We start from the raw sequence: 27,617 nt of genomic DNA, 5'->3' as shown, positions 1-27,617 counted from the left end.
TGCAACGTCTGATCTCCCTGTGACACATGAGGAAGTTGGTCATCTTCAGCTGCTGCTGCTTTGTTGGCAGACACGAAGTGATCTGAGAGTCTCAGTTTCAGCTGAAGAGAATAATCACGTCAGGGAAGAAGATGTGCCCACTACACATCAGCCTTTCTCAGCAATTATCTGGTTACATAGAGGAACCGTATGATTCCTGTACTTATATAATGCACATTTGTCACAGACATTGTTGCTTACGGCCACACCACCCTCAATATGCCTGACCTCGTCTGATCTCGGAAGCCAAGAAGAGTTGGGCCTGGTTAGTACTTTGGTGGGAGACCGCTTGAAAATACCAGGTGCTGTAAGCTTTTTCTCTTCTCTCTACCACCTGCATGTCTTTTTTTGCAACGTCTGATCACCCTGTGACACATGAGGAAGTTGGTCATCTTCAGCTGCTGCTGCTTTGTTGGCAGACACAGAGTGATCTGAGAGTCTCAGTTTCAGTTGCAGAGAATAATCACATCAGGGAAGAATATGTGCCCACTACAAGTCAGCCTTTCTCGGCAATTATCTGGTTTCATAGAGGAAGTGTATGATTCCAGTACCTATATAATGCACATGTGTCACAGAAATTGTTCCTTACGGCCACACCACCCTGAATAAGCCTGACCTCGTCTGATCTCGGAAGCCAAGGAGGGTTGGGCCTGGTTAGTACTTTAATGGGAGACTGCTTGGGAATACCAGGTGCTGTAAGCGTTTTCTCTTCTCTCTACAACCTGCATGTCTTTTGTTGCAACGTCTGATCACCCTGTGACACATGAGGAAGTTGGCCATCTTCAGCTGCTGCTGCTTTGTTGGAAGACACGAAGTGATCTGAGAGTCTCAGTTTCAGCTGAAGAGAATAATCACGTCAGGGAAGAAGATGTGCCCACTACACATCAGCCTTTCTCAGCAATTATCTGGTTACATAGAGGAACCGTATGATTCCTGTACCTATATAATGCACATTTGTCACAGACATTGTTACTTACGGCCACACCACCCTGAATTTGCCTGACCTCGTCTGATCTCGGAAGCCAAGCAGTGTTGGGCCTGCTTAGTACTTGGGTGGGAGACCTTTTGGGAATACCAGGTGCTGTAAGGTTTTTCTCTTCTCTCTACCACCTGCATGTGTTTTGTTGCAACGTCTGATCACCCTGTGACACATGAGGTATTTGGTCATCTTCAGCTGCGGCTGCTTTGTTGGCAAACACGAAGTGATCTGAGAGTCTCAGTTTCAGCTGAAGAGAATGATCACGTCAGGGAACAAGATGTGCCCACTACACATCAGTCTTTCTCTGCAATTATCTGGTTGCATAGAGGAACCGTATGATTCCAGTACCTATATAATGCACATTTTTCAGAGATATTGTTGCTTACGGCCACACCACCCTGAACATGCCCGCCCTCGTCTGATCTCGGAAGCCAAGCACAGTTGGGCCTGGTTTGTACTTGGATGGAAGACCTTTTGGGAATACCAGGTGCTTTAAGCTTTTTCTCTGCTCTCTACCACCTGCATGTCTTTTGTTGCAACGTCTGATCACCCTATGACACATGAGGAAGTTGGTCATCTTCAGCAGCTGCTGCTGCTTTGTTGGCAGACACGAAGTGATCTGAGAGTCTCAGTTTCAGTTGCAGAGAATGATCACATCAGAGAAGATGATTTGCCCGCTACACATCAGCCTTTCTCGGCAATTATCTGGTTGCATAGAGGAACCGTATGATTCCAGTACCTATATAATGCACATTTGTCAGAGACATTGTTGCTTACGGCCACACCACCCTGAAGAAGCCTGACCTCGTCTGATCTCGGACGCCAAGCAGGGTTGTACCTGGTTAGTACTTGGATGGGAGACAGCTTGGGAGTACCAGGTGCTGTAAGCTTTTTCTCTTCTCTCTACCACCTGCATGTGTTTTGTTGCAACGTCTGATCACCCTGTGACACATGAGGAAGTTGGTCATCTTCAGCTGTTGCTGCTTTGTTGGAAGACACGAAGTGATCTGAGAGTCTCAGTTTCAGCTGAAGAGAATAATCACGTCAGGGAAGAAGATGTGCCCACTACACATCAGCCTTTCTCAGCAATTATCTGGTTACATAGAGGAACCGTATGATTCCTGTACTTATATAATGCACATTTGTCACAGACATTGTTGCTTACGGCCACACCACCCTGAATATGCCTGACCTCGTCTGATCTCGGAAGCCAAGCAGAGTTGGGCCTGGTTAGTACTTGGGTGGGAGACCGCTTGAAAATACCAGGTGCTGTAAGCTTTTTCTCTTCTCTCTACCACCTGCATGTCTTTTTTTGCAACGTCTGATCACCCTGTGACACATGAGGAAGTTGGTCATCTTCAGCTGCTGCTGCTTTGTTGGCAGACACAGAGTGATCTGAGAGTCTCAGTTTCAGCTGCAGAGAATAATCACATCAGGGAAGAATATGTGCCCACTACAAGTCAGCCTTTCTCGGCAATTATCTGGTTTCATAGAGGAAGTGTATGATTCCAGTACCTATATAATGCACATTTGTCACAGAAATTGTTCCTTACGGCCACACCACCCTGAATAAGCCTGACCTCGTCTGATCTCGGAAGCCGAGGAGGGTTGGGCCTGGTTAGTACTTTAATGGGAGACTGCTTGGGAATACCAGGTGCTGTAAGCGTTTTCTCTTCTCTCTACAACCTACATGTCTTTTGTTGCAACGTCTGATCACCCTGTGACACATGAGGTATTTGGTCATCTTCAGCTGCGGCTGCTTTGTTGGCAAACACAAAGTGATCTGAGAGTCTCAGTTTCAGCTGAAGAGAATGATCACGTCAGGGAACAAGATGTGCCCACTACACATCAGCCTTTCTCTGCAATTATCTGGTTGCATAGAGGAACCGTATGATTCCAGTACCTATATAATGCACATTTTTCAGAGATATTGTTGCTTACGGCCACACCACCCTGAACATCCCCTTCCTCGTCTGATCTCGGAAGCCAAGCACAGTTGGGCCTGGTTTGTACTTGGATGGAAGACCTCTTGGGAATACCAGGTGCTTTAAGCTTTTTCTCTTCTCTCAACCACCTGCATGTCTTTTGTTGCAATGTCTGATCACCCTGTGACACATGAGGAAGTTGGTCATCTTCAGCTGCTGCTGCTTTGTTGGCAGACACGAAGTGATCTGAGAGTCTCATTTTCAGCTGGAGAGAATTATCACGTCAGGGAACAAGATATGCCCGCTACATATCAGCCTTTCTCTGCAAATATCTGGTTACATAGAGGAACCATATGATTTGATTACCTATATAATGCGCATTTGTCACAGAGATTGTTGCTTACGGCCAAACCACCCTGAATATGTCCAACCTCGTCTGATCTCGGAAGCCAAGGAGGGTTGGGCCTGGTTAGTACTTTGATGGGAGACCGCTTGGGAATACCAGGTGCTGTAAGCTTTTTCTCTTCTCTCTACCACCTGCATGTCTTTTGTTGCAACGTCTGATCACCCTGTGACACATGAGGAAGTTGGTCATCTTCAGCTTCTGCTGCTTTGTTGGCAGACACGAAGTGATCTGAGAGTCTCAGTTTCAGTTGCAGAGAATGATCACATCAGAGAAGATGATTTACCCGCTACACATCAGCCTTTCTCGGCAATTATCTGGTTGCATAGAAGAACCGTATGATTCCAGTACCTATATAATGCACATTTGTCAGAGACATTGTTGCTTACGGCCACACAACCCTGAACATGCCCGACCTCGTCTGATCTCGGAAGCCAAGCACAGTTGGGCCTGGTTTGTACTTGGATGGAAGACCTCTTGGGAATACGAGGTGCTGTAAGCTTTTTCTCTTCTCTCTACCACCTGCATGTCTTTTGTTGCAACGTCTGATCACCCTGTGACACATGAGGAAGTTGGTCATCTTCAGCTTCTGCTGCTTTGTTGGCAGACACAAAGTGATCTGAGAGTCTCAGTTTCAGCTCGAGAGAATAATCACGTCAGGGAAGAAGATGTGCCCACTACTTATCAGCTTTTCTCGGCAATTATCTGGTTACATAGAGGAACTGTATGATTCCAGTACCTTTATAATGCACATTTGTCACAGTTATGGTTGCTTACCGCCACACCACCCTGAATATGCCCGACCACGTCTGATCTCGGAAGCCAAGCAGGTTTGGGCCTGGTTTGTACTTGGATGGTAGACTCTCTGGGAATGCCAGGTGCTGTAAGCTTTTTCTCTTCTCTCTACCACCTGCATGTCTTTTGTTGCAACGTCTGATCACCCTGTGACACATGAGGAAGTTGGTCATCTTCAGCTACTGCTGCTTTGTTGGCAGACACAAAGTGATCTGAGAGTCTCAGTTTCAGCTGCAGAGAATAATCACGTCAGGGAAGAAGATGTGCCCACTACACATCAGCCTTTCTCGGAAATGATCTGGTTGCATAGAGGAACCGTATGATTCCAGTACCTATATAATGCACATTTGTCAGAGACATTGTTGCTTACGGCCACACCACCCTGAACATGCTCGACCTCGTCTGATCTCGGAAGCCAAGGAGGTTTGGGCCTGGTTAGTACTTGGATAGGAGACCTCTTGGGAATACCAGGTGTGGTAAGCTTTTTCTCTTCTCTCTACCACCTGCATGTCTTTTGTTGCAACGTCTGATCACCCTGTGACACATGAGGAAGTTGGTCATCTTCAGCAGCTGCTGCTGCTTTGTTGGCAGACACGAAGTGATCTGAGAGTCTCAGTTTAAGTTGCAGAGAATGATCACATCAGGGAAGAAGATATGCCCATAACAAGTGAGCCTTTCTCGGAAATTATCTGGTTACATAGAGGAAGTGTATGATTCCAGTACTTATATAATGCACATTTGTCACAGTTATTGTTGCTTACGGCCACACCACCCTGAATATACCCGACCTCGTCTGATCTCGGAAGCCAAGCACGTTTGAGCCTGGTTAGTACTTGGATGGTAGACTGCTTGGGAATACCAGGTGCTGTAAGCGTTTTCTCTTCTCTCTACAACCTGCATGTCTTTTGTTGCAACGTCTGATCACCCTGTGACACATGAGGAAGTTGGTGATCTTCAGCTGCTGCTGCTTTGTTGGCAGACACGAAGTGATCTGAGAGTCTCAGTTTCAGCTGCAGAGAATAATCACATCAGGGAAGAAGATGTGCCCATAACAAGTCAGCCTTTCTCTGCAATTATCTGGTTACATAGAGGAACCGTATGATTCCTGTACTTATATAATGCACATTTGTCAGACACATTGTTGCTTACGGCCACACCACCCTGAACATGCCTGATCTCGTAAGCCAAGCAGGGTTGAGCCTCCTTAGTACTTGGATGGGAGACTGCTTGGGAATACCAGGTGCTGTAAGCTTTTTCTCTTCTCTCTACCACCTGCATGTCTTTTGTTGCAACGTCTGATCACCCTGTGACACATGAGGAAGTTGGTCATCTTCAGCTGCTGCTGCTTTGTTGGCTGACACGAAGTGATCTGAGAGTCTCAGTTTAAGTTGCAGAGAATGATCACATCAGAGAAGATGATTTGCCCGCTACACATCAGCCTTTCTCGGCAATTATCTGGTTGCATAGAGGAACCGTATGATTCCAGTACCTATATAATGCACATTTGTCAGAGACATTGTTGCTTACGGCCACACCACCCTGAATAAGCCCGACCTCGTCTGATCTCGGACGCCAAGCAGGATTGTACCTGGTTAGTACTTGGATGGGAGACAGCTTGGGAATACCAGGTGCTGTAAGCTTTTTCTCTTCTCTCTACCACCTGCATGTCTTTTGTTGCAACGTCTGATCACCCTGTGACACGTGAAGAAGTTAGTCATCTTCAGCTGCTGCTGCTTTGTTGATAGACACGAGGTGATCTGAGAGTCTCAGTTTCAGCTGCAGAGAATAATCACATCAAGGAGGAAGATGAACCCACTACAAGTCAGCCTTTTTCGGCAATTATCTGGTTATACAGAGGAAGTGTATGATTCCAGTACCTATATAATGCACAATTGTCACCGATATTTTTGCTTACGGCCACACCACCCTGAATAAGCCCGACCTCGTCTGATCTCGGAAGCCAAGCACGGTTGGGCCTGGTTAGTACTTGAATGGGAGACCGCTTGGGAATACCAGGTACCTTAAGCTTTTTCTCTTCTCTCTACCACCTGCATGTCTTTTATTGCAACGTCTGATCACCCTGTGACACATGAGGAAGATGGTCATCTTCAGCTTCTGCTGCTTTGTTGGCAGACACGAAGTGATCTGAGAGTCTCATGTTCAGCTGGAGAAAATTATCACGTCAGGGAAGAAGATGTGCCCACTACAGATCAGCCTTTCTCAGCAATTATCTGGTTACATAGAGGAACCGTATGATTCCTGTACTTATATAATGCACATTTGTCAGACACATTGTTGCTTACGGCCACACCACCCTGAACATGCCTGATCTCGTAAGCCAAGCAGGGTTGAGCCTCCTTAGTACTTGGATGGGAGACCGCTTGGGAATACCAGGTGCTGTAAGCTTTTTCTCTTCTCTCTACCACCTGCATGTCTTTTGTTGCAACGTCTGATCACCCTGTGACACATGAGGAAGTTGGTCATCTTCAGCTGCTGCTGCTTTGTTGGCTGACACGAAGTGATCTGAGAGTCTCAGTTTAAGTTGCAGAGAATGATCACATCAGAGAAGATGATTTGCCCGCTACACATCAGCCTTTCTCGGCAATTATCTGGTTGCATAGAGGAACCGTATGATTCCAGTACCTATATAATGCACATTTGTCAGAGACATTGTTGCTTACGGCCACACCACCCTGAATAAGCCCGACCTCATCTGATCTCGGACGCCAAGCAGGGTTGTACCTGGTTAGTACTTGGATGGGACACAGCTTGGGAATACCAGGCGCTGTAAGCTTTTTCTCTTCTCTCTACCACCTGCATGTCTTTTGTTGCAACGTCTGATCACCCTGTGACACGTGAAGAAGTTAGTCATCTTCAGCTGCTGCTGCTTTGTTGATAGACACGAGGTGATCTGAGAGTCTCAGTTTCAGCTGCAGAGAATAATCACATCAAGGAGGAAGATGAACCCACTACAAGTCAGCCTTTTTCGGCAATTATCTGGTTATACAGAGGAAGTGTATGATTCCAGTACCTATATAATGCACATTTTTCACCAATATTATTGCTTATGGCCACACCACCCTGAATAAGCCCAACCTCGTCTGATCTCGGAAGCCAAGCAGGGTTGGGCCTGGTTAGTACTTGAATGGGAGACTGCTTGGGAATACCAGGTGCCTTAAGCTTTTTCTCTTCTCTCTACCACCTGCATGTCTTTTGTTGCAACGTCTGATCACCCTGTGACACATGAGGAAGTTGGTCATCTTCATTTTCTGCTGCTTTGTTGGCAGACACGAAGTGATCTGAGAGTCTCAGTTTCAGCTGAAGAGAATAATCACATCAAGGAGGAAGATGAACCCACTACAAGTCAGCCTTTTTCGGCAATTATCTGGTTACACAGAGGAAGTGTATGATTCCAGTACCTATATAATGCACAATTGTCACCGATATTTTTGCTTACGGCCACACCACCCTGAATAAGCCCGACCTCGTCTGATCTCGGAAGCCAAGCACGGTTGGGCCTGGTTAGTACTTGAATGGGAGACCGCTTGGGAATACCAGGTACCTTAAGCTTTTTCTCTTCTCTCTACCACCTGCATGTCTTTTGTTGCAACGTCTGATCACCCTGTGACACATGAGGAAGTTGGTCATCTTCAGCTTCTGCTGCTTTGTTGGCAGACACGAAGTGATCTGAGAGTCTCATGTTCAGCTGGAGAAAATTATCACGTCAGGGAAGAAGATGTGCCCACTACAGATCAGCCTTTCTCAGCAATTATCTGGTTACATAGAGGAACCGTATGATTCCTGTACTTATATAATGCACATTTGTCAGACACATTGTTGCTTACGGCCACAAAACCCTGAACATGCCTGATCTCGTAAGCCAAGCAGGGTTGAGCCTCCTTAGTACTTGGATGGGAGACTGCTTGGGAATACCAGGTGCTGTAAGCTTTTTCTCTTCTCTCTACCACCTGCATGTCTTTTGTTGCAACGTCTGATCACCCTGTGACACATGAGGAAGTTGGTCATCTTCAGCTGCTGCTGCTTTGTTGGCTGACACGAAGTGATCTGAGAGTCTCAGTTTAAGTTGCAGAGAATGATCACATCAGAGAAGATGATTTGCCCGCTACACATCAGCCTTTCTCGGCAATTATCTGGTTGCATAGAGGAACCGTATGATTCCTGTACCTATATAATGCACATTTGTCAGAGACATTGTTGCTTACGGCCACACCACCCTGAACATGCCCGACCTCGTCTGATCTCGGAAGCCAAGGAGGGTTGGGCCTGGTTAGTACTTAAATGGGAGACCGCTTGGGAATACCAGGAGCTGTAAGCTTTTTGTCTTCTCTCGACCACCTGCATGTCTTTTGTTGCAACGTCTGATCACCCTGTGACACATGACGAAGTTGGTCATCTTCAGCTGCTGCTGCTTTGTTGGCAGACACGAAGTGATCTGAGAGTCTCAGTTTCAGCTGCAGAGAATAATCACATCAGGGAAGAAGATGTGCCCATAACAAGTCAGCCTTTCTCTGCAATTATCTGGTTACATAGAGGAATTGTATGATTCCAGTACCTATATAATGCACATTTGTCACAGAAATTGTTCCTTACGGCCACACCACCCTGAATAAGCCCGACCTCGTCTGATCTCGGAAGCCAAGGAGGGTTGGGCCTGGTTAGTACTTTAATGGGAGACTGCTTGGGAATACCAGGTTCTGTAAGCGTTTTCTCTTCTCTCTACAACCTGCATGTCTTTTGTTGCAACGTCTGATCACCCTGTGACACATGAGGAAGTTGGTCATCTTCAGCTGCTGCTGCTTTGTTGGCAGACACGAAGTGATCTGAGAGTCTCAGTTTCAGCTGCAGAGAATAATCACATCAGGGAAGAAGATGTTTCCATAACAAGTCAGCCTTTCTCTGCAATTATCTGGTTACATAGAGGAAGTGTATGATTCCAGTACCTATATAATGCACATTTGTCACAGAAATTGTTCCTTACGGCCACACCACCCTGAATAAGCCCGACCTCGTCTGATCTTGGAAGCCAAGGAGGGTTGGGCCTGGTTAGTACTTTAATGGGAGACTGCTTGGGAATACCAGGTGCTGTAAGCGTTTTCTCTTCTCTCTACAACCTGCATGTCTTTTGTTGCAACGTCTGATCACCCTGTGACACATGAGGAAGTTGGTCATCTTCAGCAGCTGCTGCTTTGTTGGCAGACACGAAGTGATCTGAGAGTCTCAGTTTCAGCTGAAGAGAATGATCACATCAGAGAAGATGATATGCCCACTACTCATCAGCCTTTCTCGGCAATTATCTGGTTTCATAGAGCAAGTGTATGATTCCAGTACCTATATAATTCACATTTGTAACAGATATTGTCGCTTACCGCCACACCACCCTGAATAAGCCCCACCTTGTCTTATCTCGGAAGCCAAGCAGGGTTGGGTCTGGTTTGTACTTCAATGGGAGACTGCTTGGGAATACCAGGTGCTGTAAGCTGTTTCTCTTCTCTCTACCACCTGCATGTGTTTTGTTGCAACGTCTGATCACCCTGTGACACATGAGGAAGTTGGTCATCTTCAGCTGCTGCTGCTTTGTTGGCAGACACGAAGTGATCTAAGAGTCTCAGTTTCAGCTGAAGAGAATGATCACATCAGAGAAGATGATATGCCCACTACACATCAGCCTTTCTCGGCAATTATCTGGTTTCATAGAGGAAGTGTATGATTCCAGTACCTATATAATTCACATTTGTAACAAATATATTTGCTTACCGCCACACCACCCTGAATAAGCCCCACCTTGTCTTATCTCGGAAGCCAAGTAGGGTTGGGCCTGGTTAGTACTTAGATGGGAGACTGCTTGGGATTACCAGGTGCTGTAAGCTTTTTGTCTTCTCTCGACCACCTGCATGTCTTTTGTTGCAACGTCTGATCACCCTGTGACACATGAGGAAGTTGGTCATCTTCAGCTCCTGCTGCTTTGTTGGCAGACATGAGGTAATCTGAGAGTCTCAGTTTCAGCTGGAGAGAATAATCACATCAGAGAAGAAGATGTGCCCACTACAAGTCAGCTTTTCTCTGCAATTATTTGGTTGCATAGAGGAACCGTATGATTCCAGTACCTATATAATGCACATTTGTCACAGACATTGTCGCTTACGGCCAAACCACCCTGAATAAGCCCGACCTCGTCTGATCTCGGAAGCCAAGCAGGTTTAGGCCTGCTTAGTACTTGATGGGAGACTGCTTGGGAATACCAGGTGCTGTAAGCTTTTTCTCTTCTCTCTACCACCTACATGTCTTTTGTTGCAACGTCTGATCACCCTGTGACACGTGAAGAAGCTGGTCATCTTCAGCTGCTGCTGCTTTGTTGATAGACACGAGGTGATCTGAGAGTCTCAGTTTCAGCTCCAGAGAATAATCACATCAAGGAGGAAGATGAACCCACTATAAGTCAGCCTTTCTCGGCAATTATCTGGTTATACAGAGGAAGTGTATGATTCCAGTACCTATATAATGCACATTTGTCACCGATATTGTTGCTTACGGCCACACCACCCTGAATAAGCCCGACCTCGTCTGATCTCGGAAGCCAAGCAGGGTTGGGCCTCCTTAGTACTTGGATGGGAGACAGCTTGGGAATACCAGGTGCTGTAAGCTTTATCTCTTCTCTCTACCACCTGCATGTCTTTTGTTGCAACGTCTGATCACCCTGTGACACGTGAAGAAGTTGGTCATCTTCAGCTGCTGCTGCTTTGTTGGCTGACACGAAGTGATCTGAGAGTCTCAGTTTCAGTTGCAGATAATGATCACATCAGAGAAGATGATTTGCCCGCTACACATCAGCCTTTCTCGGCAATTATCTGGTTGCATAGAGGAACCGTATGATTCCATTACCTATATAATGCACATTTGTCAGAGACATTGTTGCTTACGGCCACACCACCCTGAATAAGCCCGACCTCGTCTGATCTCGGACGCCAAGCAGGGTTGTACCTGGTTAGTACTTGGATGGGAGACAGCTTGGGAATACCAGTTGCTGTACGCTTTTTCTCTTCTCTCTACCACCTGCATGTCTTTTGTTGCAACGTCTGATCACCCTGTGACACGTGAAGAAGTTAGTCATCTTCAGCTGCTGCTGCTTTGTTGATAGACACGAGGTGATCTGAGAGTCTCAGTTTCAGCTCCAGAGAATAATCACATCAAGGAGGAAGATGAACCCACTACAAGTCAGCCTTTTTCGGCAATTATCTGGTTATACAGAGGAAGTGTATGATTCCAGTACCTATATAATGCACATTTGTCACCGATATTGTTGCTTACGGCCACACCACCCTGAATAAGCCCGACCTCGTCTGATCTCGGAAGCCAAGCACGGTTGGGCCTGGTTAGTACTTGAATGGGAGACCGCTTGGGAATACCAGGTACCTTAAGCTTTTTCTCTTCTCTCTACCACCTGCATGTCTTTTGTTGCAACGTCTGATCACCCTGTGACACATGAGGAAGTTGGTCATCTTCAGCTTCTGCTGCTTTGTTGGCAGACACGAAGTGATCTGAGAGTCTCATGTTCAGCTGGAGAAAATTATCACGTCAGGGAAGAAGATGATTTGCCCGCTACACATCAGCCTTTCTCGGCAATTATCTGGTTGCATAGAGGAACCGTATGATTCCAGTACCTATATAATGCACATTTGTCAGAGACATTGTTGCTTACGGCCACACCACCCTGAATAAGCCCAACCTCGTCTGATCTCGGAAGCCAAGCAGGGTTGTACCTGGTTAGTACTTGGATAGGAGACAGCTTGGGAATACCAGGTGCTGTAAGCTTTTTCTCTTCTCTCTACCACCTGCATGTCTTTTGTTGCAACGTCTGATCACCCTGTGACACGTGAAGAAGTTGGTCATCTTCAGCTGCTGCTGCTTTGTTGATAGACACGAGGTGATCTGAGAGTCTCAGTTTCAGTTGCAGAGAATGATCACATCAGAGAAGATGATTTGTCCGCTACACATCAGCCTTTCTCGGCAATTATCTGGTTGCATAGAGGAACCGTATGATTCCAGTACCTATATAATGCACATTTGTCAGAGACATTGTTGCTTACGGCCACACCACCCTGAATAAGCCCGACCTCGTCTGATCTCGGACGCCAAGCAGGGTTGTACCTGGTTAGTACTTGGATAGGAGTCAGCTTGGGAATACCAGGTGCTGTAAGCTTTTTCTCTTCTCTCTACCACCTGCATGTCTTTTGTTGCAACGTCTGATCACCCTGTGACACATGAGGAAGTTGGTCATCTTCAGCTGCTGCTGCTGCTTTGTTGGCAGACATGAAGTGATCTGAGAGTCTCAGTTTCAGCTCCAGAGAATAATCACATCAAGGAGGAAGATGAACCCACTACAAGTCAGCCTTTTTTGGCAATTATCTGGTTATACAGAGGAAGTGTATGATTCCAGTACCTATATAATGCACATTTGTCACCGATATTGTTGCTTACGGCCACACCACCCTGAATAAGCCCGACCTCGTCTGATCTCGGAAGCCAAGCACGGTTGGGCCTGGTTAGTACTTGAATGGGAGACCGCTTGGGAATACCAGGTACCTTAAGCTTTTTCTCTTCTCTCTACCACCTGCATGTCTTTTGTTGCAACGTCTGATCACCCTGTGACACATGAGGAAGTTGGTCATCTTCAGCTTCTGCTGCTTTGTTGGCAGACACGAAGTGATCTGAGAGTCTCATGTTCAGCTGGAGAAAATTATCACGTCAGGGAAGAAGATGATTTGCCCGCTACACATCAGCCTTTCTCGGCAATTATCTGGTTGCATAGAGGAACCGTATGATTCCAGTACCTATATAATGCACATTTGTCAGAGACATTGTTGCTTACGGCCACACCACCCTGAATAAGCCCGACCTCGTCTGATCTCGGACGCCAAGCAGGGTTGTACCTGGTTAGTACTTGGATAGGAGACAGCTTGGGAATACCAGGTGCTGTAAGCTTTTTCTCTTCTCTCTACCACCTGCATGTCTTTTGTTGCAACGTCTGATCACCCTGTGACACGTGAAGAAGTTGGTCATCTTCAGCTGCTGCTGCTTTGTTGATAGACACGAGGTGATCTGAGAGTCTCAGTTTCAGTTGCAGAGAATGATCACATCAGAGAAGATGATTTGTCCGCTACACATCAGCCTTTCTCGGCAATTATCTGGTTGCATAGAGGAACCGTATGATTCCAGTACCTATATAATGCACATTTGTCAGAGACATTGTTGCTTACGGCCACACCACCCTGAATAAGCCCGACCTCGTCTGATCTCGGACGCCAAGCAGGGTTGTACCTGGTTAGTACTTGGATAGGAGTCAGCTTGGGAATACCAGGTGCTGTAAGCTTTTTCTCTTCTCTCTACCACCTGCATGTCTTTTGTTGCAACGTCTGATCACCCTGTGACACGTGAAGAAGTTGGTCATCTTCAGCTGCTGCTGCTTTGTTGATAGACACGAGGTGATCTGAGAGTCTCAGTTTCAGCTCCAGAGAATAATCACATCAAGGAGGAAGATGAATCCACTACAAGTCAGCCTTTTTCGGCAATTATCTGGTTATACAGAGGAAGTGTATGATTCCAGTACCTATATAATGCACATTTGTCACCGATATTGTTGCTTACGGCCACACCACCCTGAATAAGCCCAACCTCGTCTGATCTCGGAAGCCAAGCAGGGTTGGGCCTGGTTAGTACTTGAATGGGAGACCGCTTGGGAATACCAGGTGCTGTAAGCTTTTTCTCTTCTCTCTACCACCTGCATGTCTTTTGTTGCAACGTCTGATCACCCTGTGACACATGAGGAAGTTGGCCATCTTCAGCTGCTGCTGCTTTGTTGGAAGACACGAAGTGATCTGAGAGTCTCAGTTTCAGCTAAAGAGAATAATCACTTCAGGGAAGAAGATGTGCCCACTACAGATCAGCCTTTCTCAGCAATTATCTGGTTACATAGAGGAACCGTATGATTCCTGTACTTATATAATGCACATTTGTCAGACACATTGTTGCTTACGGCCACACCACCCTGAACATGCCCGACCTCGTCTGATCTCGGAAGCCAAGCAGGGTTGAACCTCCTTAGTACTTGGATGGGAGACTGCTCTGGAATACCAGGTGCTGTAAGCTTCTTCTCTTCTCTCTACCACCTGCATGTCTTTTGTTGCAACGTCTGATCACCCTGTGACACATGAGGAAGTTGGTCATCTTCAGCTGCTGCTGCTTTGTTGGCTGACACGAAGTGATCTGAGAGTCTCAGTTTAAGTTGCAGAGAATGATCACATCAGAGAAGATGATTTGCCCGCTACACATCAGCCTTTCTCGGCAATTATCTGGTTGCATAGAGGAACCGTATGATTCCAGTACCTATATAATGCACATTTGTCAGAGACATTGTTGCTTACGGCCACACCACCCTGAACATGCCCGACCTCGTCTGATCTCGGAAGCCAAGGAGGGTTGGGCCTGGTTAGTACTTAAATGGGAGACCGCTTGGGAATACCAGGAGCTGTAAGCTTTTTGTCTTCTCTCGACCACCTGCATGTCTTTTGTTGCAACGTCTGATCACCCTGTGACACATGACGAAGTTGGTCATCTTCAGCTGCTGCTGCTTTGTTGGCAGACACGAAGTGATCTGAGAGTCTCAGTTTCAGCTGCAGAGAATAATCACATCAGGGAAGAAGATGTGCCCATAACAGATCAGCCTTTCTCTGCAATTATCTGGTTACATAGAGGAATTGTATGATTCCAGTACCTATATAATGCACATTTGTCACAGAAATTGTTCCTTACGGCCACTCCACCCTGAATAAGCCCGACCTCGTCTGATCTCGGAAGCCAAGGAGGGTTGGGCCTGGTTAGTACTTTAATGGGAGACTGCTTGGGAATACCAGGTTCTGTAAGAGTTTTCTCTTCTCTCTACAACCTGCATGTCTTTTGTTGCAACGTCTGATCACCCTGTGACACATGAGGAAGTTGGTCATCTTCAGCTGCTGCTGCTTTGTTGGCAGACACGAAGTGATCTGAGAGTCTCAGTTTCAGCTGCAGAGAATAATCACATCAGGGAAGAAGATGTTTCCATAACAAGTCAGCCTTTCTCTGCAATTATCTGGTTACATAGAGGAAGTGTATGATTCCAGTACCTATATAATGCACATTTGTCACAGAAATTGTTCCTTACGGCCACACCACCCTGAATAAGCCCGACCTCGTCTGATCTCGGAAGCCAAGGAGGGTTGGGCCTGGTTAGTACTTTAATGGGAGACTGCTTGGGAATACCAGGTGCTGTAAGCGTTTTCTCTTCTCTCTACAACCTGCATGTCTTTTGTTGCAACGTCTGATCACCCTGTGACACATGAGGAAGTTGGTCATCTTCAGCAGCTGCTGCTTTGTTGGCAGACACGAAGTGATCTGAGAGTCTCAGTTTCAGCTGAAGAGAATGATCACATCAGAGAAGATGATACACCCGCTACACATCAGCCTTTCTCGGCAATTATCTGGTTGCATAGAGGAACCGTATGATTCCAGTGCCTATATAATGCACATTTGTCAGATACATTGCTGCTTACGGCCACACCACCCTGAACATGCCTGACCTCGTCTGATCTCAGAAGCCAAGCAGGGTTGGTCCTGGTTAGTACTTGAATGGGAGACTGCTTGGGAATACCAGGTGCTGTAAGCGTTTTCTCTTCTCTCTACAACCTGCATGTCTTTTGTTGCAACGTCTGATCACCCTGTGACACATGAGGAAGTTGGTCATCTTCAGCAGCTGCTGCTTTGTTGGCAGACACGAAGTGATCTGAGAGTCTCAGTTTCAGCTGAAGAGAATGATCACATCAGAGAAGATGATATGCCCACTACACATCAGCCTTTCTCGGCAATTATCTGGTTTCATAGAGCAAGTGTATGATTCCAGTACCTATATAATTCACATTTGTAACAGATATTGTCGCTTACCGCCACACCACCCTGAATAAGCCCCACCTTGTCTTATCTCGGAAGCCAAGCAGGGTTGGGTCTGGTTTGTACTTCAATGGGAGACTGCTTGGGAATACCAGGTGCTGTAAGCTGTTTCTCTTCTCTTTACCACCTGCATGTGTTTTGTTGCAACGTCTGATCACCCTGTGACACATGAGGAAGTTGGTCATCTTCAGCTGCTGCTGCTTTGTTGGCAGACACGAAGTGATCTAAGAGTCTCAGTTTCAGCTGAAGAGAATGATCACATCAGAGAAGATGATATCCCCACTACACATCAGCCTTTCTCGGCAATTATCTGGTTTCATAGAGGAAGTGTATGATTCCAGTACCTATATAATTCACATTTGTAACAAATATATTTGCTTACCGCCACACCACCCTGAATAAGCCCCACCTTGTCTTATCTCGGAAGCCAAGTAGGTGTGGGCCTGGTTAGTACTTAGATGGGAGTCTGCTTGGGATTACCAGGTGCTGTAAGCTTTTTGTCTTCTCTCGACCACCTGCATGTCTTTTGTTGCAACGTCTGATCACCCTGTGACACATGAGGAAGTTGGTCATCTTCAGCTCCTGCTGCTTTGTTGGCAGACATGAGGTAATCTGAGAGTCTCAGTTTCAGCTGGAGAGAATAATCACATCAGAGAAGAAGATGTGCCCACTACAAGTCAGCTTTTCTCTGCAATTATTTGGTTGCGTAGAGGAACCGTATGATTCCAGTACCTATATAATGCACATTTGTCACAGACATTGTCGCTTACGGCCACACCACCCTGAATAAGCCCGACCTCGTCTGATCTCGGAAGCCAAGCAGGTTTAGGCCTGCTTAGTATTTGATGGGAGACTGCTTGGGAATACCAGGTGCTGTAAGCTTTTTCTCTTCTCTCTACCACCTGCATGTCTTTTGTTGCAACGTCTGATCACCCTGTGACACGTGAAGAAGCTGGTCATCTTCAGCTGCTGCTGCTTTGTTGATAGACACGAGGTGATCTGAGAGTCTCAGTTTCAGCTCCAGAGAATAATCACATCAAGGAGGAAGATGAACCCACTATAAGTCAGCCTTTTTCGGCAATTATCTGGTTATACAGAGGAAGTGTATGATTCCAGTACCTATATAATGCACATTTGTCACCGATATTGTTGCTTACGGCCACACCACCCTGAATAAGCCCAACCTCGTCTGATCTCGGAAGCCAAGCAGGGTTGGGCCTCCTTAGTACTTGGATGGGAGACTGCTTGGGAATACCAGGTGCTGTAAGCTTCTTCTCTTCTCTCTACCACCTGCATGTCTTTTGTTGCAACTTCTGATCACCCTGTGACACATGAGGAAGTTGGTCATCTTCAGCTGCTGCTGCTTTGTTGGCTGACACGAAGTGATCTGAGAGTCTCAGTTTCAGTTGCAGATAATGATCACATCAGAGAAGATGATTATCTGGTTCCATAGAGGAACCGTATGATTCCAGTACCTATATAATGCACATTTGTCAGAGACATTGTTGCTTACGGCCACACCACCCTGAATAAGCCCGACCTCGTCTGATCTCGGACGCCAAGCAGGGTTGTACCTGGTTAGTACTTGGATAGGAGACAGCTTGGGAATACCAGGTGCTGTAAGCTTTTTCTCTTCTCTCTACCACCTGCATGTCTTTTGTTGCAACGTCTGATCACCCTGTGACACGTGAAGAAGTTGGTCATCTTCAGCTGCTGCTGCTTTGTTGATAGACACGAGGTGATCTGAGAGTCTCAGTTTCAGTTGCAGAGAATGATCACATCAGAGAAGATGATTTGTCCGCTACACATCAGCCTTTCTCGGCAATTATCTGGTTGCATAGAGGAACCGTATGATTCCAGTACCTATATAATGCACATTTGTCAGAGACATTGTTGCTTACGGCCACACCACCCTGAATAAGCCCGACCTCGTCTGATCTCAGACGCCAAGCAGGGTTGTACCTGGTTAGTACTTGGATAGGAGACAGCTTGGGAATACCAGGTGCTGTAAGCTTTTTCTCTTCTCTCTACCACCTGCATGTCTTTTGTTGCAACGTCTGATCACCCTGTGACACGTGAAGAAGTTGGTCATCTTCAGCTGCTGCTGCTTTGTTGATAGACACGAGGTGATCTGAGAGTCTCAGTTTCAGTTGCAGAGAATGATCACATCAGAGAAGATGATTTGTCCGCTACACATCAGCCTTTCTCGGCAATTATCTGGTTGCATAGAGGAACCGTATGATTCCAGTACCTATATAATGCACATTTGTCAGAGACATTGTTGCTTACGGCCACACCACCCTGAATAAGCCCGACCTCGTCTGATCTCGGACGCCAAGCAGGGTTGTACCTGGTTAGTACTTGGATTGGAGTCAGCTTGGGAATACCAGGTGCTGTAAGCTTTTTCTCTTCTCTCTACCACCTGCATGTCTTTTGTTGCAACGTCTGATCACCCTGTGACACGTGAAGAAGTTGGTCATCTTCAGCTGCTGCTGCTTTGTTGATAGACACGAGGTGATCTGAGAGTCTCAGTTTCAGCTCCAGAGAATAATCACATCAAGGAGGAAGATGAATCCACTACAAGTCAGCCTTTTTCGGCAATTATCTGGTTATACAGAGGAAGTGTATGATTCCAGTACCTATATAATGCACATTTGTCACCGATATTGTTGCTTACGGCCACACCACCCTGAATAAGCCCAACCTCGTCTGATCTCGGAAGCCAAGCAGGGTTGGGCCTGGTTAGTACTTGAATGGGAGACCGCTTGGGAATACCAGGTGCCTTAAGCTTTTTCTCTTCTCTCTACCACCTGCATGTCTTTTGTTGCAACGTCTGATCACCCTGTGACACATGAGGAAGTTGGCCATCTTCAGCTGCTGCTGCTTTGTTGGAAGACACGAAGTGATCTGAGAGTCTCAGTTTCAGCTAAAGAGAATAATCACTTCAGGGAAGAAGATGTGCCCACTACAGATCAGCCTTTCTCAGCAATTATCTGGTTACATAGAGGAACCGTATGATTCCTGTACTTATATAATGCACATTTGTCAGACACATTGTTGCTTACGGCCACACCACCCTGAACATGTCTGATCTCGGAAGCCAAGCAGGGTTGAACCTCCTTAGTACTTGGATGGGAGACTGCTTGGGAATACCAGGTGCTGTAAGCTTCTTCTCTTCTCTCTACCACCTGCATGTCTTTTGTTGCAACGTCTGATCACCCTGTGACACATGAGGAAGTTGGTCATCTTCAGCTGCTGCTGCTTTGTTGGCTGACACGAAGTGATCTGAGAGTCTCAGTTTAAGTTGCAGAGAATGATCACATCAGAGAAGATGATTTGCCCGCTACACATCAGCCTTTCTCGGCAATTATCTGGTTGCATAGAGGAACCGTATGATTCCAGTACCTATATAATGCACATTTGTCAGAGACATTGTTGCTTACGGCCACACCACCCTGAACATGCCCGACCTCGTCTGATCTCGGAAGCCAAGGAGGGTTGGGCCTGGTTAGTACTTAAATGGGAGACCGCTTGGGAATACCAGGAGCTGTAAGCTTTTTGTCTTCTCTCGACCACCTGCATGTCTTTTGTTGCAACGTCTGATCACCCTGTGACACATGACGAAGTTGGTCATCTTCAGCTGCTGCTGCTTTGTTGGCAGACACAAAGTGATCTGAGAGTCTCAGTTTCAGCTGCAGAGAATAATCACATCAGGGAAGAAGATTTGCCCATAACAAGTCAGCCTTTCTCTGCAATTATCTGGTTACATAGAGGAATTGTATGATTCCAGTACCTATATAATGCACATTTGTCACAGAAATTGTTCCTTACGGCCACTCCACCCTGAATAAGCCCGACCTCGTCTGATCTCGGAAGCCAAGGAGGGTTGGGCCTGGTTAGTACTTTAATGGGAGACTGCTTGGGAATACCAGGTTCTGTAAGAGTTTTCTCTTCTCTCTACAACCTGCATGTCTTTTGTTGCAACGTCTGATCACCCTGTGACACATGAGGAAGTTGGTCATCTTCAGCTGCTGCTGCTTTGTTGGCAGACACGAAGTGATCTGAGAGTCTCAGTTTCAGCTGCAGAGAATAATCACATCAGGGAAGAAGATGTTTCCATAACAAGTCAGCCTTTCTCTGCAATTATCTGGTTACATAGAGGAAGTGTATGATTCCAGTACCTATATAATGCACATTTGTCACAGAAATTGTTCCTTACGGCCACACCACCCTGAATAAGCCCGACCTCGTCTGATCTCGGAAGCCAAGGAGGGTTGGGCCTGGTTAGTACTTTAATGGGAGACTGCTTGGGAATACCAGGTGCTGTAAGCGTTTTCTCTTCTCTCTACAACCTGCATGTCTTTTGTTGCAACGTCTGATCACCCTGTGACACATGAGGAAGTTGGTCATCTTCAGCAGCTGCTGCTTTGTTGGCAGACACGAAGTGATCTGAGAGTCTCAGTTTCAGCTGAAGAGAATGATCACATCAGAGAAGATGATACACCCGCTACACATCAGCCTTTCTCGGCAATTATCTGGTTGCATAGAGGAACCGTATGATTCCAGTGCCTATATAATGCACATTTGTCAGATACATTGCTGCTTACGGCCACACCACCCTGAACATGCCTGACCTCGTCTGATCTCAGAAGCCAAGCAGGGTTGGTCCTGGTTAGTACTTGAATGGGAGACTGCTTGGGAATACCAGGTGCTGTAAGCGTTTTCTCTTCTCTCTACAACCTGCATGTCTTTTGTTGCAACGTCTGATCACCCTGTGACACATGAGGAAGTTGGTCATCTTCAGCAGCTGCTGCTTTGTTGGCAGACACGAAGTGATCTGAGAGTCTCAGTTTCAGCTGAAGAGAATGATCACATCAGAGAAGATGATATGCCCACTACACATCAGCCTTTCTCGGCAATTATCTGGTTTCATAGAGCAAGTGTATGATTCCAGTACCTATATAATTCACATTTGTAACAGATATTGTCGCTTACCGCCACACCACCCTGAATAAGCCCCACCTTGTCTTATCTCGGAAGCCAAGCAGGGTTGGGTCTGGTTTGTACTTCAATGGGAGACTGCTTGGGAATACCAGGTGCTGTAAGCTGTTTCTCTTCTCTTTACCACCTGCATGTGTTTTGTTGCAACGTCTGATCACCCTGTGACACATGAGGAAGTTGGTCATCTTCAGCTGCTGCTGCTTTGTTGGCAGACACGAAGTGATCTAAGAGTCTCAGTTTCAGCTGAAGAGAATGATCACATCAGAGAAGATGATATCCCCACTACACATCAGCCTTTCTCGGCAATTATCTGGTTTCATAGAGGAAGTGTATGATTCCAGTACCTATATAATTCACATTTGTAACAAATATATTTGCTTACCGCCACACCACCCTGAATAAGCCCCACCTTGTCTTATCTCGGAAGCCAAGTAGGTGTGGGCCTGGTTAGTACTTAGATGGGAGTCTGCTTGGGATTACCAGGTGCTGTAAGCTTTTTGTCTTCTCTCGACCACCTGCATGTCTTTTGTTGCAACGTCTGATCACCCTGTGACACATGAGGAAGTTGGTCATCTTCAGCTCCTGCTGCTTTGTTGGCAGACATGAGGTAATCTGAGAGTCTCAGTTTCAGCTGGAGAGAATAATCACATCAGAGAAGAAGATGTGCCCACTACAAGTCAGCTTTTCTCTGCAATTATTTGGTTGCGTAGAGGAACCGTATGATTCCAGTACCTATATAATGCACATTTGTCACAGACATTGTCGCTTACGGCCACACCACCCTGAATAAGCCCGACCTCGTCTGATCTCGGAAGCCAAGCAGGTTTAGGCCTGCTTAGTATTTGATGGGAGACTGCTTGGGAATACCAGGTGCTGTAAGCTTTTTCTCTTCTCTCTACCACCTGCATGTCTTTTGTTGCAACGTCTGATCACCCTGTGACACGTGAAGAAGCTGGTCATCTTCAGCTGCTGCTGCTTTGTTGATAGACACGAGGTGATCTGAGAGTCTCAGTTTCAGCTCCAGAGAATAATCACATCAAGGAGGAAGATGAACCCACTATAAGTCAGCCTTTTTCGGCAATTATCTGGTTATACAGAGGAAGTGTATGATTCCAGTACCTATATAATGCACATTTGTCACCGATATTGTTGCTTACGGCCACACCACCCTGAATAAGCCCAACCTCGTCTGATCTCGGAAGCCAAGCAGGGTTGGGCCTCCTTAGTACTTGGATGGGAGACTGCTTGGGAATACCAGGTGCTGTAAGCTTCTTCTCTTCTCTCTACCACCTGCATGTCTTTTGTTGCAACTTCTGATCACCCTGTGACACATGAGGAAGTTGGTCATCTTCAGCTGCTGCTGCTTTGTTGGCTGACACGAAGTGATCTGAGAGTCTCAGTTTCAGTTGCAGATAATGATCACATCAGAGAAGATGATTATCTGGTTCCATAGAGGAACCGTATGATTCCAGTACCTATATAATGCACATTTGTCAGAGACATTGTTGCTTACGGCCACACCACCCTGAATAAGCCCGACCTCGTCTGATCTCGGACGCCAAGCAGGGTTGTACCTGGTTAGTACTTGGATAGGAGACAGCTTGGGAATACCAGGTGCTGTAAGCTTTTTCTCTTCTCTCTACCACCTGCATGTCTTTTGTTGCAACGTCTGATCACCCTGTGACACGTGAAGAAGTTGGTCATCTTCAGCTGCTGCTGCTTTGTTGATAGACACGAGGTGATCTGAGAGTCTCAGTTTCAGTTGCAGAGAATGATCACATCAGAGAAGATGATTTGTCCGCTACACATCAGCCTTTCTCGGCAATTATCTGGTTGCATAGAGGAACCGTATGATTCCAGTACCTATATAATGCACATTTGTCAGAGACATTGTTGCTTACGGCCACACCACCCTGAATAAGCCCGACCTCGTCTGATCTCAGACGCCAAGCAGGGTTGTACCTGGTTAGTACTTGGATAGGAGACAGCTTGGGAATACCAGGTGCTGTAAGCTTTTTCTCTTCTCTCTACCACCTGCATGTCTTTTGTTGCAACGTCTGATCACCCTGTGACACGTGAAGAAGTTGGTCATCTTCAGCTGCTGCTGCTTTGTTGATAGACACGAGGTGATCTGAGAGTCTCAGTTTCAGTTGCAGAGAATGATCACATCAGAGAAGATGATTTGTCCGCTACACATCAGCCTTTCTCGGCAATTATCTGGTTGCATAGAGGAACCGTATGATTCCAGTACCTATATAATGCACATTTGTCAGAGACATTGTTGCTTACGGCCACACCACCCTGAATAAGCCCGACCTCGTCTGATCTCGGACGCCAAGCAGGGTTGTACCTGGTTAGTACTTGGATTGGAGTCAGCTTGGGAATACCAGGTGCTGTAAGCTTTTTCTCTTCTCTCTACCACCTGCATGTCTTTTGTTGCAACGTCTGATCACCCTGTGACACGTGAAGAAGTTGGTCATCTTCAGCTGCTGCTGCTTTGTTGATAGACACGAGGTGATCTGAGAGTCTCAGTTTCAGCTCCAGAGAATAATCACATCAAGGAGGAAGATGAATCCACTACAAGTCAGCCTTTTTCGGCAATTATCTGGTTATACAGAGGAAGTGTATGATTCCAGTACCTATATAATGCACATTTGTCACCGATATTGTTGCTTACGGCCACACCACCCTGAATAAGCCCAACCTCGTCTGATCTCGGAAGCCAAGCAGGGTTGGGCCTGGTTAGTACTTGAATGGGAGACCGCTTGGGAATACCAGGTGCCTTAAGCTTTTTCTCTTCTCTCTACCACCTGCATGTCTTTTGTTGCAACGTCTGATCACCCTGTGACACATGAGGAAGTTGGCCATCTTCAGCTGCTGCTGCTTTGTTGGAAGACACGAAGTGATCTGAGAGTCTCAGTTTCAGCTAAAGAGAATAATCACTTCAGGGAAGAAGATGTGCCCACTACAGATCAGCCTTTCTCAGCAATTATCTGGTTACATAGAGGAACCGTATGATTCCTGTACTTATATAATGCACATTTGTCAGACACATTGTTGCTTACGGCCACACCACCCTGAACATGTCTGATCTCGGAAGCCAAGCAGGGTTGAACCTCCTTAGTACTTGGATGGGAGACTGCTTGGGAATACCAGGTGCTGTAAGCTTCTTCTCTTCTCTCTACCACCTGCATGTCTTTTGTTGCAACGTCTGATCACCCTGTGACACATGAGGAAGTTGGTCATCTTCAGCTGCTGCTGCTTTGTTGGCTGACACGAAGTGATCTGAGAGTCTCAGTTTAAGTTGCAGAGAATGATCACATCAGAGAAGATGATTTGCCCGCTACACATCAGCCTTTCTCGGCAATTATCTGGTTGCATAGAGGAACCGTATGATTCCAGTACCTATATAATGCACATTTGTCAGAGACATTGTTGCTTACGGCCACACCACCCTGAACATGCCCGACCTCGTCTGATCTCGGAAGCCAAGGAGGGTTGGGCCTGGTTAGTACTTAAATGGGAGACCGCTTGGGAATACCAGGAGCTGTAAGCTTTTTGTCTTCTCTCGACCACCTGCATGTCTTTTGTTGCAACGTCTGATCACCCTGTGACACATGACGAAGTTGGTCATCTTCAGCTGCTGCTGCTTTGTTGGCAGACACAAAGTGATCTGAGAGTCTCAGTTTCAGCTGCAGAGAATAATCACATCAGGGAAGAAGATTTGCCCATAACAAGTCAGCCTTTCTCTGCAATTATCTGGTTACATAGAGGAATTGTATGATTCCAGTACCTATATAATGCACATTTGTCACAGAAATTGTTCCTTACGGCCACACCACCCTGAATAAGCCCGACCTCGTCTGATCTCGGAAGCCAAGGAGGGTTGGGCCTGGTTAGTACTTCAATGGGAGACTGCTTGGGAATACCAGGTGCTGTAAGCTGTTTCTCTTCTCTCTACCACCTGCATGTGTTTTGTTGCAACGTCTGATCACCCTGTGACACATGAGGAAGTTGGTCATCTTCAGCTGCTGCTGCTTTGTTGGCAGACACGAAGTGATCTGAGAGTCTCAGTTTCAGCTGAAGAGAATGATCACATCAGAGAAGATGATATGCCCACTACACATCAGCCTTTCTCGGCAATTATCTGGTTACATAGAGGAATTGTATGATTCCAGTACCTATATAATGCACATTTGTCACAGAAATTGTTCCTTACGGCCACACCACCCTGAATAAGCCCGACCTCGTCTGATCTCGGAAGCCAAGGAGGGTTGGGCCTGGTTAGTACTTTAATGGGAGACTGCTTGGGAATACCAGGTTCTGTAAGAGTTTTCTCTTCTCTCTACAACCTGCATGTCTTTTGTTGCAACGTCTGATCACCCTGTGACACATGAGGAAGTTGGTCATCTTCAGCTGCTGCTGCTTTGTTGGCAGACACGAAGTGATCTGAGAGTCTCAGTTTCAGCTGCAGAGAATAATCACATCAGGGAAGAAGATGTTTCCATAACAAGTCAGCCTTTCTCTGCAATTATCTGGTTACATAGAGGAAGTGTATGATTCCAGTACCTATATAATGCACATTTGTCACAGAAATTGTTCCTTACGGCCACACCACCCTGAATAAGCCCGACCTCGTCTGATCTCGGAAGCCAAGGAGGGTTGGGCCTGGTTAGTACTTTAATGGGAGACTGCTTGGGAATACCAGGTGCTGTAAGCGTTTTCTCTTCTCTCTACAACCTGCATGTCTTTTGTTGCAACGTCTGATCACCCTGTGACACATGAGGAAGTTGGTCATCTTCAGCAGCTGCTGCTTTGTTGGCAGACACGAAGTGATCTGAGAGTCTCAGTTTCAGCTGAAGAGAATGATCACATCAGAGAAGATGATATGCCCACTACACATCAGCCTTTCTCTGCAATTATCTGGTTTCATAGAGCAAGTGTATTATTCCAGTACCTATATAATTCACATTTGTAACAGATATTGTCGCTTACCGCCACACCACCCTGAATAAGCCCCACCTTGTCTTATCTCGGAAGCCAAGCAGGGTTGGGTCTTGTTTGTACTTCAATGGGAGACTGCTTGGGAATACCAGGTGCTGTAAGCTGTTTCTCTTCTCTCTACCACCTGCATGTGTTTTGTTGCAACGTCTGATCACCCTGTGACACATGAGGAAGTTGGTCATCTTCAGCTGCTGCTGCTTTGTTGGCAGACATGAGGTAATCTGAGAGTCTCAGTTTCAGCTGGAGAGAATAATCACATCAGAGAAGAAGATGTGCCCACTACAATTCAGCTTTTCTCTGCAATTATTTGGTTGCATAGAGGAACCGTATGATTCCAGTACCTATATAATGCACATTTGTCACAGACATTGTCGCTTACGGCCAAACCACCCTGAATAAGCCCGACCTCATCTGATCTCGGAAGCCAAGCAGGTTTAGGCCTGCTTAGTACTTGATGGGAGACTGCTTGGGAATACCAGGTGCTGTAAGCTTTTTCTCTTCTCTCTACCACCTGCATGTCTTTTGTTGCAACGTCTGATCACCCTGTGACACGTGAAGAAGCTGGTCATCTTCAGCTGCTGCTGCTTTGTTGATAGACACGAGGTGATCTGAGAGTCTCAGTTTCAGCTCCAGAGAATAATCACATCAAGGAGGAAGATGAACCCACTATAAGTCAGCCTTTTTCGGCAATTATCTGGTTATACAGAGGAAGTGTATGATTCCAGTACCTATATAATGCACATTTGTCACCGATATTGTTGCTTACGGCCACACCACCCTGAATAAGCCCAACCTCGTCTGATCTCGGAAGCCAAGCAGGGTTGGGCCTCCTTAGTACTTGGATGGGAGACTGCTTGGGAATACCAGGTGCTGTAAGCTTCTTCTCTTCTCTCTACCACCTGCATGTCTTTTGTTGCAACTTCTGATCACCCTGTGACACATGAGGAAGTTGGTCATCTTCAGCTGCTGCTGCTTTGTTGGCTGACACGAAGTGATCTGAGAGTCTCAGTTTCAGTTGCAGATAATGATCACATCAGAGAAGATGATTATCTGGTTGCATAGAGGAACCGTATGATTCCAGTACCTATATAATGCACATTTGTCAGAGACATTTTTGCTTACGGCCACACCACCCTGAATAAGCCCGACCTCGTCTGATCTCGGACGCCAAGCAGGGTTGTACCTGGTTAGTACTTGGATGGGAGACAGCTTGGGAATACCAGGTGCTGTAAGCTTTTTCTCTTCTCTCTACCACCTGCATGTCTTTTGTTGCAACGTCTGATCACCCTGTGACACGTGAAGAAGTTGGTCATCTTCAGCTGCTGCTGCTTTGTTGGCTGACACGAAGTGATCTGAGAGTCTCAGTTTCAGTTGCAGATAATGATCACATCAGAGAAGATGATTTGCCCGCTACACATCAGCCTTTCTCGGCAATTATCTGGTTGCATAGAGGAACCGTATGATTCCAGTACCT

General features: G+C 46.4%; 1 non-coding gene and 58 pseudogenes across 1 annotated transcript; all 59 read left to right on the top strand.

Annotated features, from left to right (window-relative positions):
- Positions 1-234: 234 nt before the first annotated feature.
- On the top strand, positions 235-353 carry LOC140282683 (5S ribosomal RNA; annotated as a pseudogene).
- Positions 354-622: 269 nt separating this feature from the next.
- LOC140291543 (5S ribosomal RNA) lies at positions 623-741 on the top strand (annotated as a pseudogene).
- A 269-nt stretch (positions 742-1,010) lies between these two features.
- On the top strand, positions 1,011-1,129 carry LOC140283396 (5S ribosomal RNA; annotated as a pseudogene).
- Positions 1,130-1,398: 269 nt separating this feature from the next.
- LOC140294954 (5S ribosomal RNA) lies at positions 1,399-1,517 on the top strand (annotated as a pseudogene).
- A 272-nt stretch (positions 1,518-1,789) lies between these two features.
- LOC140295011 (5S ribosomal RNA) lies at positions 1,790-1,908 on the top strand (annotated as a pseudogene).
- A 269-nt stretch (positions 1,909-2,177) lies between these two features.
- LOC140301089 (5S ribosomal RNA) lies at positions 2,178-2,296 on the top strand (annotated as a pseudogene).
- Positions 2,297-2,565: 269 nt separating this feature from the next.
- Positions 2,566-2,684, top strand: LOC140295627 (5S ribosomal RNA; annotated as a pseudogene).
- Positions 2,685-2,953: 269 nt separating this feature from the next.
- On the top strand, positions 2,954-3,072 carry LOC140297034 (5S ribosomal RNA; annotated as a pseudogene).
- Positions 3,073-3,341: 269 nt separating this feature from the next.
- LOC140316445 (5S ribosomal RNA) lies at positions 3,342-3,460 on the top strand (annotated as a pseudogene).
- A 269-nt stretch (positions 3,461-3,729) lies between these two features.
- Positions 3,730-3,848, top strand: LOC140293990 (5S ribosomal RNA; annotated as a pseudogene).
- A 269-nt stretch (positions 3,849-4,117) lies between these two features.
- LOC140291808 (5S ribosomal RNA) lies at positions 4,118-4,236 on the top strand (annotated as a pseudogene).
- Positions 4,237-4,505: 269 nt separating this feature from the next.
- On the top strand, positions 4,506-4,624 carry LOC140292312 (5S ribosomal RNA; annotated as a pseudogene).
- Positions 4,625-4,896: 272 nt separating this feature from the next.
- Positions 4,897-5,015, top strand: LOC140289671 (5S ribosomal RNA; annotated as a pseudogene).
- Positions 5,016-5,662: 647 nt separating this feature from the next.
- On the top strand, positions 5,663-5,781 carry LOC140294239 (5S ribosomal RNA; annotated as a pseudogene).
- A 269-nt stretch (positions 5,782-6,050) lies between these two features.
- On the top strand, positions 6,051-6,169 carry LOC140319870 (5S ribosomal RNA; annotated as a pseudogene).
- A 647-nt stretch (positions 6,170-6,816) lies between these two features.
- Positions 6,817-6,935, top strand: LOC140291276 (5S ribosomal RNA; annotated as a pseudogene).
- A 269-nt stretch (positions 6,936-7,204) lies between these two features.
- Positions 7,205-7,323, top strand: LOC140274580 (5S ribosomal RNA; annotated as a pseudogene).
- Positions 7,324-7,592: 269 nt separating this feature from the next.
- Positions 7,593-7,711, top strand: LOC140319861 (5S ribosomal RNA; annotated as a pseudogene).
- Positions 7,712-8,358: 647 nt separating this feature from the next.
- On the top strand, positions 8,359-8,477 carry LOC140300544 (5S ribosomal RNA; annotated as a pseudogene).
- A 269-nt stretch (positions 8,478-8,746) lies between these two features.
- Positions 8,747-8,865, top strand: LOC140293709 (5S ribosomal RNA; annotated as a pseudogene).
- A 269-nt stretch (positions 8,866-9,134) lies between these two features.
- LOC140292268 (5S ribosomal RNA) lies at positions 9,135-9,253 on the top strand (annotated as a pseudogene).
- A 1,045-nt stretch (positions 9,254-10,298) lies between these two features.
- Positions 10,299-10,416, top strand: LOC140294397 (5S ribosomal RNA; annotated as a pseudogene).
- Positions 10,417-10,685: 269 nt separating this feature from the next.
- LOC140289851 (5S ribosomal RNA) lies at positions 10,686-10,804 on the top strand (annotated as a pseudogene).
- Positions 10,805-11,073: 269 nt separating this feature from the next.
- LOC140296679 (5S ribosomal RNA) lies at positions 11,074-11,192 on the top strand (annotated as a pseudogene).
- Positions 11,193-11,461: 269 nt separating this feature from the next.
- LOC140319854 (5S ribosomal RNA) lies at positions 11,462-11,580 on the top strand (annotated as a pseudogene).
- A 272-nt stretch (positions 11,581-11,852) lies between these two features.
- Positions 11,853-11,971, top strand: LOC140292265 (5S ribosomal RNA; annotated as a pseudogene).
- A 269-nt stretch (positions 11,972-12,240) lies between these two features.
- LOC140292094 (5S ribosomal RNA) lies at positions 12,241-12,359 on the top strand (annotated as a pseudogene).
- Positions 12,360-12,631: 272 nt separating this feature from the next.
- LOC140319846 (5S ribosomal RNA) lies at positions 12,632-12,750 on the top strand (annotated as a pseudogene).
- A 272-nt stretch (positions 12,751-13,022) lies between these two features.
- Positions 13,023-13,141, top strand: LOC140289883 (5S ribosomal RNA; annotated as a pseudogene).
- Positions 13,142-13,410: 269 nt separating this feature from the next.
- Positions 13,411-13,529, top strand: LOC140292093 (5S ribosomal RNA; annotated as a pseudogene).
- Positions 13,530-13,798: 269 nt separating this feature from the next.
- LOC140299079 (5S ribosomal RNA) lies at positions 13,799-13,917 on the top strand. The gene has a single exon (XR_011914662.1). It is a non-coding gene; the product is annotated as a 5S ribosomal RNA (ribosomal RNA).
- A 269-nt stretch (positions 13,918-14,186) lies between these two features.
- Positions 14,187-14,305, top strand: LOC140295367 (5S ribosomal RNA; annotated as a pseudogene).
- Positions 14,306-14,574: 269 nt separating this feature from the next.
- Positions 14,575-14,693, top strand: LOC140300542 (5S ribosomal RNA; annotated as a pseudogene).
- Positions 14,694-14,962: 269 nt separating this feature from the next.
- Positions 14,963-15,081, top strand: LOC140295160 (5S ribosomal RNA; annotated as a pseudogene).
- A 269-nt stretch (positions 15,082-15,350) lies between these two features.
- Positions 15,351-15,469, top strand: LOC140288436 (5S ribosomal RNA; annotated as a pseudogene).
- A 269-nt stretch (positions 15,470-15,738) lies between these two features.
- Positions 15,739-15,857, top strand: LOC140300298 (5S ribosomal RNA; annotated as a pseudogene).
- A 1,045-nt stretch (positions 15,858-16,902) lies between these two features.
- Positions 16,903-17,020, top strand: LOC140296152 (5S ribosomal RNA; annotated as a pseudogene).
- A 269-nt stretch (positions 17,021-17,289) lies between these two features.
- On the top strand, positions 17,290-17,408 carry LOC140291653 (5S ribosomal RNA; annotated as a pseudogene).
- Positions 17,409-17,645: 237 nt separating this feature from the next.
- LOC140289882 (5S ribosomal RNA) lies at positions 17,646-17,764 on the top strand (annotated as a pseudogene).
- Positions 17,765-18,033: 269 nt separating this feature from the next.
- LOC140294280 (5S ribosomal RNA) lies at positions 18,034-18,152 on the top strand (annotated as a pseudogene).
- A 269-nt stretch (positions 18,153-18,421) lies between these two features.
- Positions 18,422-18,540, top strand: LOC140288370 (5S ribosomal RNA; annotated as a pseudogene).
- A 269-nt stretch (positions 18,541-18,809) lies between these two features.
- Positions 18,810-18,928, top strand: LOC140311832 (5S ribosomal RNA; annotated as a pseudogene).
- A 647-nt stretch (positions 18,929-19,575) lies between these two features.
- Positions 19,576-19,694, top strand: LOC140300541 (5S ribosomal RNA; annotated as a pseudogene).
- A 269-nt stretch (positions 19,695-19,963) lies between these two features.
- LOC140295159 (5S ribosomal RNA) lies at positions 19,964-20,082 on the top strand (annotated as a pseudogene).
- Positions 20,083-20,351: 269 nt separating this feature from the next.
- On the top strand, positions 20,352-20,470 carry LOC140288434 (5S ribosomal RNA; annotated as a pseudogene).
- A 269-nt stretch (positions 20,471-20,739) lies between these two features.
- LOC140300296 (5S ribosomal RNA) lies at positions 20,740-20,858 on the top strand (annotated as a pseudogene).
- Positions 20,859-21,903: 1,045 nt separating this feature from the next.
- LOC140296151 (5S ribosomal RNA) lies at positions 21,904-22,021 on the top strand (annotated as a pseudogene).
- A 269-nt stretch (positions 22,022-22,290) lies between these two features.
- LOC140291652 (5S ribosomal RNA) lies at positions 22,291-22,409 on the top strand (annotated as a pseudogene).
- A 237-nt stretch (positions 22,410-22,646) lies between these two features.
- Positions 22,647-22,765, top strand: LOC140289881 (5S ribosomal RNA; annotated as a pseudogene).
- A 269-nt stretch (positions 22,766-23,034) lies between these two features.
- LOC140294279 (5S ribosomal RNA) lies at positions 23,035-23,153 on the top strand (annotated as a pseudogene).
- A 269-nt stretch (positions 23,154-23,422) lies between these two features.
- LOC140288369 (5S ribosomal RNA) lies at positions 23,423-23,541 on the top strand (annotated as a pseudogene).
- Positions 23,542-23,810: 269 nt separating this feature from the next.
- On the top strand, positions 23,811-23,929 carry LOC140311826 (5S ribosomal RNA; annotated as a pseudogene).
- A 647-nt stretch (positions 23,930-24,576) lies between these two features.
- Positions 24,577-24,695, top strand: LOC140300540 (5S ribosomal RNA; annotated as a pseudogene).
- Positions 24,696-24,964: 269 nt separating this feature from the next.
- On the top strand, positions 24,965-25,083 carry LOC140281609 (5S ribosomal RNA; annotated as a pseudogene).
- A 269-nt stretch (positions 25,084-25,352) lies between these two features.
- LOC140293191 (5S ribosomal RNA) lies at positions 25,353-25,471 on the top strand (annotated as a pseudogene).
- Positions 25,472-25,740: 269 nt separating this feature from the next.
- Positions 25,741-25,859, top strand: LOC140288433 (5S ribosomal RNA; annotated as a pseudogene).
- Positions 25,860-26,516: 657 nt separating this feature from the next.
- LOC140293577 (5S ribosomal RNA) lies at positions 26,517-26,634 on the top strand (annotated as a pseudogene).
- Positions 26,635-26,903: 269 nt separating this feature from the next.
- Positions 26,904-27,022, top strand: LOC140291651 (5S ribosomal RNA; annotated as a pseudogene).
- Positions 27,023-27,259: 237 nt separating this feature from the next.
- On the top strand, positions 27,260-27,378 carry LOC140290325 (5S ribosomal RNA; annotated as a pseudogene).
- Positions 27,379-27,617: the final 239 nt, after the last annotated feature.

The sequence above is a fragment of the Leuresthes tenuis genome, unplaced genomic scaffold (assembly GCF_036924035.1).
Source record: "Leuresthes tenuis unplaced genomic scaffold, fLeuTen1.0.hap1 SCAF_1, whole genome shotgun sequence".
NCBI classification, from domain to species: Eukaryota; Metazoa; Chordata; class Actinopteri; order Atheriniformes; family Atherinopsidae; genus Leuresthes; species Leuresthes tenuis.
Note: the sequence above shows the minus strand (reverse complement) of the source record. Positions and strands in the feature narration are given on the sequence as shown.